Source organism: Harmonia axyridis, chromosome 1, assembly GCF_914767665.1.
Source record: "Harmonia axyridis chromosome 1, icHarAxyr1.1, whole genome shotgun sequence".
Lineage (NCBI taxonomy): Eukaryota > Metazoa > Arthropoda > Insecta > Coleoptera > Coccinellidae > Harmonia > Harmonia axyridis.
This window is the reverse complement of record NC_059501.1, coordinates 26,456,845-26,467,231: the sequence shown is the minus strand read 5'-3', so window position 1 is coordinate 26,467,231 and position 10,387 is coordinate 26,456,845. Positions and strand designations below refer to the sequence as shown.

The 10,387-nt window shown below is 32.1% G+C and overlaps 1 non-coding gene across 1 annotated transcript; it reads right to left on the bottom strand.

Annotated features, from left to right (window-relative positions):
* Positions 1–3,418: 3,418 nt before the first annotated feature.
* Positions 3,419–3,523, bottom strand: LOC123671778. The gene has a single exon (XR_006746194.1). It is a non-coding gene; the product is annotated as a U6 spliceosomal RNA (small nuclear RNA).
* Between the last annotated feature and the right edge of the window lie 6,864 nt (positions 3,524–10,387).

The window sequence follows — 10,387 nt, the reverse complement described above, 5'->3', positions numbered from 1 at the left end:
ATTCTGATAGAAAGTAATTCCTTTATGAAATGAAGCATTTGATTTGTTCCAACTATCTCATAAAAATAATGATCTGCTTCAATATTTTTGGAGCCATCAGTGTGAAAATATGGAAATGAAGTTTTATGGCTCTGTAATCAATGGAAAATGTTAGACTCCACTTGTAATCAAATTTGTTCTATAATATGTACCTACATTATAGCCAACTCTACTACTTGATTCTTCTTGATTTTGCCATTGAAAATAAATGAGAAGTATTCAATAATATCCACAGTTGAATATCCTGTTTCTTTCAACTCACCTATTTGTTTTCATATTAAAACAATTATGGCACTCTTGGAAGTATGTCAATCATATGCTCTAGGATGAATTTATGGAACAGCAAAAGAATAAAAGTATTTAATCTCAATCACATGAAAATTTGTCCAGTATGTACTTAGTGGTACCCTCGAAGAATACAGTATTGTTCGATAGCAGCAGTCTTTAGTGGGATATTGACTGTTGTCATTATAATGGGACTATTTTGTGAAAACTTTTTTGAACATGGGCTTTATGGGAAATCTGGACTTTTCAAAATAGAATGTTGATTTTAATGAAGTATCTTATTATAAGAGCTGTGTCAAAGCTCAGTAATTTGTAATCAAATAGATGCGTTGAGGTGAGCTTATTCAAATAACTTCATTTTCAAACTAAGTTGGCTAGTACTTCAATTCTAAAATCTGAGACATGACATCATAGTAAATATTCATTTCTGTGGTTTTTTTTCCACAACAGAACAGAGTTGCATTTAGCCAAAGTACCCAATTTTTCGAATTTCACAGATAATTTTTTTTTTAAGATCAAGTTACTCGAAAACGGCGCTTTGTAGGAGAAAATATGAAGAATACTTTTATTTTCCAAATTAACCAAATATTGTTCAATGAACGTTCAAATTACTTTTAAGAGTTGGGTTCTTCGAATTTCTGCTATTTTTATGTGATGTAATGTTCATAATGAAGAAACTGAAAGATGTGTAGGGAATCTTGTGTTCGGAGAAGATGTATCACATCAAGGAAAAGCTATATTCCAAAAATCATTTCCTTCAATAGAACCATTTACGAGATATAGCTGAAAATCCCTTTTTTTTATCGATTTTCAACAGCCTGTATCTTTGTAACCGGGCCGAATCGGAAAAAACTATAAAGGAAAAAAGTGTTTCTTTTGACCTCAGGAATCTTCGGTTGGAATATATGTACAAGTCAAAGACTCACCCTGTATAGCGGAAGATTAATCGTAGTCGAGGGATTCTCTGACTAATCGGTTGGGGTGTTTATCGGCTTCACAAGAGTTTTGAGAACAATTTCATGAAAACATTTCTTCGACGGTGGTAGGTTAGCCTCATAATATAGGACGCGTTGAAGGAGACCCTGAGAAATTATTCTGAATGATTTGTAACTTATTGAAGTTCGTTGCGGAGGGTGTGAAAGCCCAACACGTTGAAGCATAAGTTACAGTAGAACGGACAATGGTATTGGACAAGATAAGTTTGTTCTGAATGGACATGTTGCTGCGACGAGAGAGCACCGAAGAATTTCAGCTGGGAATCAATATGCAACCCAAGATATTTAATTGTTTTCAAAGGCTTCAAAACCTTATTGATAACCTTGACAGAAAATAGTTTGGTGATATAATAGAGGGCTCAAGTGTAGATTATGATTTTTCACTTTCAAAGCCAAGGAACATATCCTCATTTATCTGAGAACATGCTGCTCCACCTTTATCCGGTTTGAAACTAATGAAAATCTGAACATTGCCAGCAAAAGCTAGAACCGACAAAATTCAACAATCTCAAACAAATCAGCAGTATGAATAAGAAACATTTGTGGACCCAGAATCGAACCCTGTGGTGCTGCCTTTGAGATAAGGATGCACGAGGAATTCTCATCTACACCGGAAAAATGATCGTTCCCCTGCAAATTTTGAACTATCCTTTATTATTTTTTGTTTTAACGCGATATATATCGGCATAAGGAAAAAACAATAAAAATGTGAAAATTTTCTGATGAATATGTAACAGCGAGATGTGAATTTTTCAACGATATTAAAGAAAGATACTGAATTTTTGCTCAACCAACCTTATCATTATATCCTCAACATTGTTTCCAATGAATATGAAAATTTTGTTACATATTATTTCATATTATGTCAGAATGATTTCATCTTTTCTTGGAATAACTAATGAAATATTTGCATTTTACATTTCATATAGTTTATTGGATCTTAATATTTCAATATCTCAGAAAAATAGATCACAACAGTTGATAAGTTTGAATCGATTTATCTTTCGAATATTGAATGAGATCTATAATGAAATTGGTGAACCACCCTGTAGAAGTATTGTTATTCATGTAGAGTCTATTGCACAACGTCGAATAAAATCGGGTTCAGTTCAGATATAGCATTGCCTTCTAGAACTCCCATTTCACTTCAATATATACCACATACTTCAATCTGAAAATTATACGTTCTGCACATCTCCTGTTCATGTATTACGTTCATAATTTATTCCACGTATTCGTAGCCTCTAAATCTGACTTCGCAATTTCCAACTTCAAGTTTATGGAACAACCCTTGCAGTTTATGTAGAATCTAGAATCTCCTCAACGCGAAATATTTGTCTAGCTTATATTCATAGTTTCTCATTGTTATTTGTCGGAGTTTCCTAAAAGGAAGAATAGTTAATGAGGTATATAACAGAAAAGTCATATTTCTGTATATGTAGTTATTTCCCCACAAAGTGCTAGCAATGATCATTACACAGGAAATTAAATATAGATGAAATATTAAGTCTAAAATAAAAATAATAATGATAATGATTAAAATAAAAACAAAATTATAGAAAACTATAGAATTCAATAAAACATCCAATTAATCGAATAAATAAAACAGAAACTGATGTACATTTCGAATGTTGTATTTTTCGATACATTTCGCAAATTGACATTTCAATCTGTAAATATTGATTTGCTTATTCGTTTCACAAAACAGTAATAGAGACTATTTTCCTATTGGGGAGGCCAACTCTGTGGACAACATCAGAGTATCATCCTTTATCATTTAGTTTCTCTTAGATATCAAGTCCAAATCTGTGAATCACTGCTTTGTGGATGAGGCTTGTTTGCTTTTGTCATCAACGTTCTCATTTTGCGTTGCAAGTTTTCTATACCTGTTTTGCTCCATGGAATTATACCGAAAGAGTATGTAAGGATTGAACATGCATATGTATTGATGGCTCCAGTCATGTTCTTATAGTTGAGGTTTGAGAACTATTTTTGGTTCTCCTAATAAACTCAGCTATTAAGTCTTCCTTCATTCTTTGATGGTTGACGTGTCGGTTTCGTTTCATTACTAGGTGTTTTATCGTTCGATTTCTTTGCTTGAGAATGTAGAATGCTTCACGATTTTGCGTGTAATCCTTACGCAGGGGCCATGCTAATCTTCTCTGATTCGTCCCAATTTTCAAAAAAACATTGAATAAGAATTTGATAACTATCCATAAACAAATGATAAGCAATTTCAACAGAATCAAAAACAAAAAGATGTACCACTAGACCCCCTAAGATCATTTGAGATTCTTGACGGGGTTGTAACCCCGCTGTAGGAGGTGAAGAAAATGAAAATTGTACGAAAATACTCATACTTATGGAAATATCCTTGGACTGTTTTATAATGACCATCTTAAATGAGTCTTACTCAATGTTAAACTGTGAGAATTTAAATTTTTAGGTGTAAATAAGCAAATGAGTAAACGTAAAGAAACTACTGAAATAACGTCAGTCTCTTTATCGATTTCTTCCATCAAAATGCCGTTCAGACGTCATAATAGACCATCGGAATTTGGCATATTGTTTGCCAAAATATTAAATCTTACGGAGCGTTCAGTTCACTACTAAAACGAATGTTATAGTCGAGCGACCATATGAAATAAATTACTGGAACAAATACTACCCAATTATATTATTCTCAATTTCGCATTCAGAAGCGAATGGCTCTCTTCCAAGTATTTTTCCTCCAGAATTTATACCCATGATTTTTGGAGGTTTCATTTGCATATGAATGAGTTATAGCTTGACAAATTTTTGTGAATGATTGAATTATTGAATTATTTCCTCCGTTTAACGCGGCCATGTTGAGATTATTTTAAATGATAAATGTTAGGGAATTACTGAACAGTGGTAATAATGAATCATTGCAAAATTTTCCATTCAAATCTTAAAAAATAATCAATGCCTAAAATGAAGGCTCATTTTACGAGAATGCGAAGAAGTTTGGAAGCTAGGGAGTCACACGTCATACTAATATTGAAATTTTCACAGTTAGGATAATTTTTTTAATTTTGAAGTTTTTGATTCGTTAAAAAACTAAGATATTTTTTTTATACAAATCGAATAAAAATTTTGATTTTTGTTTGGGGAATTCTCTTTTCCCTAATATTTCAGAAATATCATTTTATGATTCCCACAAATATTTTAAGGAAGAAAGGTAATTGAACAGCAATGATCAAATGACCTGTTTTTGTCTGCTCGCCAGTATATTGACAGGAAAAATTTTAATTGCAATTTTATTTTGAAAATAATGGTTCTATGCGGAATACGTATCGCGCACTACGTTCATTTTATTTTGTTTAGCGATGAAGCTCACTTCTGGTTGAATGGCTTCGTCAACAAACAAAACTGCCGCATTTGGAATGAAACTAATCCTCAAGTGTATGTCGAAACACCGTTATATCCAGAAAAACTGACTGTTTGGTGCGCTTTATGGGCTGGTGGAATCATTGGTCCTTACTTCTTCAGAAACGATGATGGCCAGAACGTTACAGTCGATGGTGATCGGTATAGAGCCATGATTACTAACTTTTTCATTCCTGAATTGAACAACCATGATGTCCAGGAGCTGTGGTTCCAATAAGACGGTGCAACATGTCACACAGCTCGTACCACAATCGATTTATTGAAAGACACGTTTGGTGACCGCCTAATTTCACGTTTTGGACCTGTGAATTGGCCTCCAAGATCTTGTGATTTAACACCGCTAGACTACTTTCTGTGGGGCTATGTAAAGTCATTGGTCTATGCGGATAAGCCACAAACCCTTGACCATTTGGAAGACAACATTCGCCGTGTTATTGCCGATATACGGCCACAAATGTTGGAAAAAGTCATCGAAAATTGGACGTCCAGATTGGACTACATCCGAGCCAGCCGTGGAGCGGTCATATGCCAGAAATCATATTTAAAATGTAATGCCACAAGATTATCTTGCGGATAAATAAAATTCATGTCAATCGAATAATCAATCGGTGTTTTATTGCAATTTAAAGTTTTATAGCTCTAAAAAAAACACCCTTTAGTTATAATATCTAAAAATGAATAAGGAAAAATCTACATGCAGTATTCTGAGAACTGGTATTGAATAATTCATACATCGAATATTTTATTAGATAATATGATTAATAATTATGCTAAAATCTAAATCTATATCGTTTCGTTATTGTCCGACACCCTGTATAATAAACAGATAGGAAATGAATTTTTCAACAGAACAGGCAAAACAACTTTTAAACGCGTTATTACTAGAAACTTGCCTATTCAGTTTCAATCCAATTACGAGTACTAATATTCACAGGACATGCTATTTTTTTCATTGAAATTCATTATGGAATAATCTTATGCTGTAATGAACCAACAGCTGCTAGTATTCCCTAATGGTCTGGACTAATAGGTTTTTAAATGTGCATTTGCTCCACACACGTTTTATTATAGTGCCTGGAACCGATGTTCTTGTCCTGGGCTATTATTTTGTCGACTAGGAAATAAATCATTTGTTTTTCATTTTCTGGAGTGCAGTTGATAGCATGAATTGAAAGTTTGTAAGTCGAAAGATGTCATTGCTGCAATTCTATTTATGTAACGAATTTCGTTTGCATCATGTCTGTATTCTACAGTACGATACGTGTCATAGTTTTCTCTTTTTTGATCTGAATTTTGTTTACATTTCGTCCCTTTAATATGATAGAGGCAATTTCAAGATAAATACAGTTCAAATCTTTTCTTCAATATTTGTTTACAACGCCAACGTCTAAGTAATGTCAATTGGTTTTTAATTTTAGCATGTTTTAACATCAAATTTTAGACTTTCTTATGTCTGACAAGAGCTTCTATGGTACAAATGTGGATTATTTTTCAGAAAGTATTTGGTTAGTTAAAGACCGATGTCATATAGGGTGATTCACCGGGATAGATTATCATACGTTTATAGAATACTAATCATAATCTTGAGCTCAAAATTTGCATATTGGGGTTTGAGATAATGATCTTTCTCTCTAAAATATTTTCAGATCTTTACTATCTCTACTGGTTATACCGGAAACAGACTACTACTTCCTTATTTCAAATGGCACACCCAGTATATTACAGATAGCTTTTTTGACGGCAATTTCGACAATATGCCATATCTTGGGTAAAAACTCAACGGTTTATGAGTTAATAGGATTCAAAGACGTTATATTATAAGACTGTTTGCAGTTTGGACCAAAACTGTACAGGATGTTAAAAAAAAACACTTATCAATTTAGAAGAATTGATAACAAATTCCAAAAATTATGTTTCAATAACTGTCATATTTTTTATTGCATGTGTTAGCATTTGATTGAAAATTGTCTCTAGGAATATTTCAAAGTGTCATGTCAATGTCATTGATTACATAGACTCAGGAGCTGAATTGATAATATCCAGAAATATATATATTTTTTTTGATAAAGAACATACAAGAGATACAGGGTGGGTCTTTGACTTGTACATATATTTTAACCGAAGATTCTTGAGGTCAAAAGAAACACTTTTTTCATTTACCATTTTTTTCCGATTCGGCCCTGTTAAAAAGATATAGTCATTTTAAATTTTCATAATGAGCTAATTCACCTCTGGTAACCGGAACACTGAAGTTTTCGCAAGTATAAGATATACAATTTGAACCTTGGAAATAAGCTACTAAATCGGAAAAACCATCATAAACTCACTTTTAACATTCCATTTGTTGACCAAAGTAGTATTTATAATACAATAAATGAGTTATCCCAATTTCATTGACGATATAGATTAAATATTTTTTTCTTGATTTTCTATTTCATTTTCGATAATCATAACGAATTGAGCTCGCTACCACCCATATTAGCTTAGCTCTGATATTCATAATTCATATCCATTCATTTATTATATCGCATTTATAATACATCGTTGTTTATTTCATTTCGTAAAAGAATTGCCATTTAACCTCACATTCTTAAATTTATAATATTCATCTGTAAAAGTTCTAACACAGACTAGTAGTCTGTGGTTTTAAATTTGAACCTCAAATTTCGAGTGTTGCAAATTTAAACAGAGCTGTTCGAATAATCTATGTTCTAACCTAAAATATTCATTTACAGATTACACTGTTGTTATTATGATATTTGATATTATGTTAGCATGAAATGAAAATCATCGAAGATTTGAAGAATCCCAACAAAATATTGAAGTTCCATACATATTTTCGAGAAATTTAAAAACAATTTCCAAAATAATTGTGTAGATACAAAATAAATAAGTGTGCATTCTGATAGAAAGTAATTCCTTTATGAAATGAAGCATTTGATTTGTTCCAACTATCTCATAAAAATAAAAATAATGATCTGCTTCAATATTTTTGGAGCCATCAGTGTGGAAATATGGAAATGAAGTTTTATGGCTCTGTAATCAATGGAAAATGTTAGACTCCACTTGTAATCAAATTTGTTTTATAATATGTACCTACATTATAGCCAACTCTACTACTTGATTCATCTTGATTTTGCCATTGAAAATAAATGAGAAGTATTCAATATAAATATCCACAGTTGAATATCCTGTTTCTTTCAACTCACCTATTTGTTTTCATATTAAAACAATTATGGCACTCTTGGAAGTATGTCAATCATAGGCTCTAGGATGAATTTATGGAATAGCCAAAGAATAAAAGTATTCAATCTCAATCACATGAAAATTTGTCTAGTATGTACTTAGTGGTATATTCGATGTGAGTTTGAATGACCCTCGAAGAATACAGTATTGTTCGATAGCAGCAGTCTTTAGTGGGATATTGACTGCAGTGTCATTATAATGGGACTATTTTGTGAAAACTTTTTTAAACATGGGCTTTATGGGAAATCTGGACTTTTCAAAATAGAATGTTGGTTTTAATGAAGTATCTTCTTATTATAAGAGCTGTGTCAAAGCTCAGTAATTTGTAATCAAATAGAAGAGTTGAGGTGAGCTTATTCAAATAACTTCATTTTCAAACTAAGTTGGCTAGTACTTCAATTCTAAAATCTGAGACATGACATCATAGTAAATATTCATTTCTGTGGTTTTTTTTCCACAACAGAACAGAGTTGCATTTAGCCAAAGTACCCAATTTTTAGAATTTCACAGATAATTTTTTTTTTTTAAGATCAAGTTACTCGAAAAAGGCGCTTTGTACGAGAAAATATGAAAAATACTTTTATTTTTCAAATTAGCCAAGTATTGTTCAATGAACGTTCAAATTACTTTTAAGAGTTGGGTTCTTCGAATTTCTGGTATTTTTATGTGATGTAATGTTCATAATGAAGAAACTGAAAGATGTGTAGGGAATCTTGTGTTCGGAGAAGATGTATCATATCAAGGAAAAGCTATATTCCAAAAATTATTTCCTTCAATAGAACCATTTACGAGATATAGCTGAAAATCACATTTTTTTATCGATTTTCAACAGCCTGTATCTTTGTAACCAGGCCGAATCGGAAAAAACTATAAAGGAAAAAAGTGTTTCTTTTGACCTCAGGAATCTTCGGTTGAAATATATGTACAAGTCAAACACTCACCCTGTATATCGACATGAAATAAGTTATGGGATATCTAACTTTTCGAAAAGATTTATTTGTCATATGCGAGATATCCTCAAAATTGTTCATAAAGCTTTTTATCATTATTGTTCAAATCACTACGAAATTTCAATTCGATGACATCAGCATTCTTTCAGTTATTAGAAAAACTAAAATTCAGATGGCTGTAACATACAGACCTCAAACGTATCGTATTCTCTAGGACTTTTCAGCACCACAGAATAAATTGTGTCGAAATGATATGCGCACAGAAACGAGGGCGTAAAAATTTCAAATAAGTGAATAAGTACTTGGTCATGAAAAACACGTTCAAAAAATAGTATGGCTCAGGAGTCATTCATAAAGATTTTTCAATATATCCCATTATTCAGGTGAAAGACGATGAAAGTGAATAAAGCGCGTAATGAAGAGGAACATTTGGACGTTTACTGCTCTCTCAGCAAGTGTTTCCAACGTAGAATAATAACACCGAAGCAATTAACTTGTTTTTATTGTGGACCAAACGACTGAGTCATTCTACGCGCCATAGAAAACTGAACACCAGACAGAAGTAATTATCGAAAGTAAACTTTTCTCGACTTCAACCTTTCGACAAACACTTAGGACCAAGGGGTTTCCGATGAAACTTTTAACATCGCGGACGAAGGTACAAAATAAATAATTTCAAGATTCCGTCCACGTATTCCTAGTATCTTATTCAAACATAATAAATGTTAAGATTCAATTTAATGTGTTTCTGTTTGACGAGCAAATACCGCATTCAATTTCCTGAATGTTTGTTTTTGATGTTGAGCAGATATTTGTGTCATCAATTACCAATATGAAAATACCACGAACTCTACCTGCGTACAGATGGTGCTAATTTGTTATTTAAAATTTTAAGCATTTCTAGTTTTTATTATTGAAAGTAAGTGTGCGCACTATACCTGGTGTCTCAAGGATCAACCTCAAAAAAAATGATATTTTCTTCAAATAATTCGATATTGGTAACTCGATTCATCGCCTGTAGTGGATATTTTTTACTCTATGGGTGGTTCAATTTGATGGTTCTAACTTTACGATTGACTGACATTAGTTAATAATAATAATTAATGAATTGATAGACAATCATTCACAATTGTTGGTTACTTGAACTAAGGAACAAAATAAATTCATAACTGCGTTATTGAACGTTTTTGAGAAAAACGATCGAACATGTCGACATTAAGTTTTAATTAACCACCTTATGGAATGAAAATTTAGCTATTACGTTATGAATTTTTACAGTGTGAAGTCATAATTTTTTTTTCTGATTTATTAGATGGTGCAATTTAACTGAATATGATGTTTTAAAAAAATTCTACCATAGATAATGTTTTTTTCCAGGCAATAACCAATTCACTGTAAGAAATAAAAATTAAACGTCCTCAGAAAAAATCTTTATTAATCTCAAATTGCTATCTGTCAACC